This window comes from Cricetulus griseus, chromosome 3, assembly GCF_003668045.3.
Source record: "Cricetulus griseus strain 17A/GY chromosome 3, alternate assembly CriGri-PICRH-1.0, whole genome shotgun sequence".
Taxonomy (NCBI): Eukaryota; Metazoa; Chordata; class Mammalia; order Rodentia; family Cricetidae; genus Cricetulus; species Cricetulus griseus.
In genome coordinates, this window is record NC_048596.1 from 205377267 (window position 1) to 205381024 (window position 3758).

A 3758-nucleotide genomic window follows, 5' to 3' on the forward strand; every position below is an offset into this window, starting at 1 on the left:
AACAAATATCCCAGTCTTTAAATACCACATTATCTATTTAGTGCATGTCAGTAAACATGGGTCTTGGACTGAGCTGGGCATGGTAGTACACACCTATAATTAAAGCACTTGGGAAGCTGAAGGAGAGGACCACCAGGTTCAGGCAAGCACGGGCTACATAGGGAGTCCCCATCCCCAAAAGCCAAATAAAAGAAAATTGATGTGTACCATGAGCCATACTCTACAAGTGGCTTAATGACAATCAGCTATTACCAAATAATTGTATGTTGTGAATATCTCCCTATCTTCTACATATACTTCGACATCACCATTGCATTGGATGGCCTGTATACTACCACATGGACACAGCATAACTATACTCTGCATGTCCATCATTAGCAGGCAAAAACATCATACTGGTATACCATAGATTACCCAAACCTAGCAGCTGAAGGCAGCCAGCATGTGTTGTCTTGTAGTTTGTATGGGTTATAGTGCCAGCAGACCTCTGATGGCTTTCTGACTCAGGGGGTCTTGCGAGGCTACCGGTATTGGCTGGGACATTAGTCAGCGAAAACCTTGAGTAAATGCATCTGCTTCCTAGCCCACCCATGTGGCTATTGCGGGGCTTTGGCTAGGGATGTCACTTCCTTCTCATATGGTCATCTCTCTGTATGTCCACAGTAAGTAGGAGGCTTCCTCCAGAATGTGGATCCCAGGAGATAATAAAGGCACAATCCTTTCATGCTCTGGACTTGTAAATGGCATCCCACGATTTTTGCCATATTCTGTTTGATAGAAGTTAGTTATGAAGGACTGGGAAGATAGTGACAATTTTAAAGTGATTGCAGTGAATGCACAGGGGCCTAAACTGAATTCTTAGTCCTGTATCAAAAGACCCAGCATGGTGACCCAGGCCTATAATGTCAGCACTGGAGAGGTGGAGGCAGCCACATCCCTGGAGTTTACAGCTTGCTTAGTCTAATCAGCAAGCCCTGGGTTCTAGGAAAGAGCCCTGCCTTTTAAAAACAAAGTAGACAACCCTTGAAGAATGGCACATGCACATGTGTGTGTGAGTACACATGAACACACTTGTACACAAGAGTTAGGTTGAGTGAGCCTCAAGAAGAAAGAAAGAGTACATAAGACCTGATGGATCTAGCGACAGATCCTAGCTGAGATGCTACCAGCAGTTAATGACTGGTAAGAAAAGAGGGAATCATTTTTCTTCAATGGTGTAGCCACTGTTAAGTTGCCTATAACCCAGCAAATAACCCCATACCCATATACATGCAAGCAACCCTAATTAAACTCAGTAGGTTAAAAATGAGAGATGGGGTGAAGGTGGAAAGGTGGGGTCCAGAGGAAATGGGAAGGAGAAAGAAGGAAAATTTGGGGGTGGTAAATATGTTAAAAATATATACCTGTATAAAAAAATAAGCTGAGCTTGAGAGCACACCTTTAATCCCAATGGTGGGGAGCCAGAGACAGGTAGATATGGAAGTCAATGATCAGCCAGCCTAGCCAAACCAGTGAGCTGCACAAGCAGGGAGAGAACCTGTCTCAAAAAAAAGGGTGGAGGGGCTTGAGAGATGGCTCAGTGGGTTAAGTCACCTGCTACCAACCCTGAGGACCTGAGTTTGATCCCCAGGACCTCCATGGTAGAAGGAGAGAGCCAGTTCTCATAGGTTGCCTCTGACTTCCACATGGGTAGATACACACACAATAAATAAAATGTAAAAACTAAAATATAAGGATGAAGAGAGATGGAAAAAGACAGCAGAGGCTGTCCTCTAGCCTCTACCATGAATTGAATGCATAACACACACACACACACACACACACACACACACACACACACACAGAGAGAGAGAGAGAGAGAGAGAGAGAGAGAGAGAGAGAGAGTTGGAAAGGAAAATTAAAGAATGGAATATTCAGGATCAAGGGCCAAGACTAAAACTCATACCTTCCCAAAATGGTGACCAATCAGAGAGAATAAATCCCAGCCATTATGGGACATGTCAGAGGTCATAACCAACCACCAGCCAAGCGTTTTAAGACCTCTTCCTTTTATGAGGTAAACATTTGGCTCTTGTTAGCTCACCTATTTTTAAGAATGATGAAAAAAAAAAGAATGTTGAAAAAAATCTGTTCAACCCAAAACACTGACTTTGATTACAACCTAGGCTGGTTAGGATACAGTACAGTGATGGAGTTCTTTCCTAGAAAGGACCAAAGGCCCTGGATTCCATCCACAGAAGTGTCATAAACAAGAATGTTAAGACCTCTGCAGTAGGAGTCCAGGCATACACAGGTGAGTTGTGACTTCTCAGATCCATTACTTCCTATGCAGTGTGGGCCCCTTGATGTGGAAGCACCGCTAACCTTAACAGTGTGGAAAGGCAGATTCTCTATGCTTAGAAAACTTTGACAACTCAAATGCTTGTTGGCTTTAGTGACTTTAGCAGCAGGGAGCTCAGAAGGTTTCTGAGTGATCCCAGCAAAACCCTGACAGTACCACCAGGCCTAAGGACAGGCCAGTGCCTCGGGACTCCTTCAGGCAGCCCTGCTGCATGGCCTTCAAGAATTGTGTGTGTGTGTGTGTGTGTGTGTGTGTGTGTGTGTGTGTGTGTGTGTGTGTACAGGCCAGAGGTCAACTCTCAGCTGTCATTCTTCAGGCACCATCTACCTTATTGGTTCTGTTTTTGAGCCTGGAGTTAACCAAGTTGCTATGCTGGTTCCTGTCTCCATGTTCCCAGCACCAGGATTGAGGTGCATGCCACCACCACAGTCAGGTTTCATGCAGGTTCTCAGGTCCTTGAGTTTGCCAGGCGCATACTTTACCAGCTGAGCTATCCCCACAGCATGCTATTCAAGCATTTCTTAGTTACTTTCCATTTTGATAACAACCCATCAAGTGCCAGGAGAAGCAGTGGCATTGACACAAGCCATGGTCTTCCCAGCACTCCTCAAACATACTAGTAAAATAGCACATTCACCAGGAATCAAGGGACTCTTGCTCTTGTGTGTGATTAAGTACCATGTGCATGGGTGTCACAGCAAAAGCGTGGTGCTGTTGACCTGCACTCAGGTGGCCAGCACAGTGACATCAGTCAGGATGCAAGCAGATGGGTGAAAAGCCATTTCAAGCCTTGAAATATGCACAGGCAACTATGACACCTTTCTCCTTTCCACTTCCCACCTCCAGGGTACTTGTGCCTCAGTTTTCTCTCACTGCAGCTGTTTACTGAGCTGAATCCTCTTGTCACTTTCTCCCCTGCCCCCACCTCATGATAGGAAAGAGATATGTTTCTGCTCAGCTTGGCTTGCTCCATCTCTAGCTAATTAAACATGATTTAAAACATTTTACCCCACACCCTTAGTCATTTGGGTCTTTAAAGTTCCTCGCCACCTGGTTCTTATTGCCAATTCACCATCTACAAATCCCCAGCTGGAAACATCACACACCTTGTTCCAGCACTGGGCTTCCCTTTTATCCTTTAATTGGAATTTACCTTCAAAACTCCTCCCCGGCATCTTGAAATTTATCACCAGCCTTAGCCATAATTCAGCCCCTCTCATGTTATTTCTTTCTCCCTTCAGAAAGTCAAATGAAGACCCGTTAATGAGCCCCTCTTCCTATTCAGTGAATTTTGTTTCTTAGAAAGATCTGTTTTAGAAGCTAACACTCACCCCAAATACAGTCTAATTTGTGACAACAACCAGCTAATGTGTGTGGAATGAAGCTATCGATACAGAAAACAACCACAACTCTCATC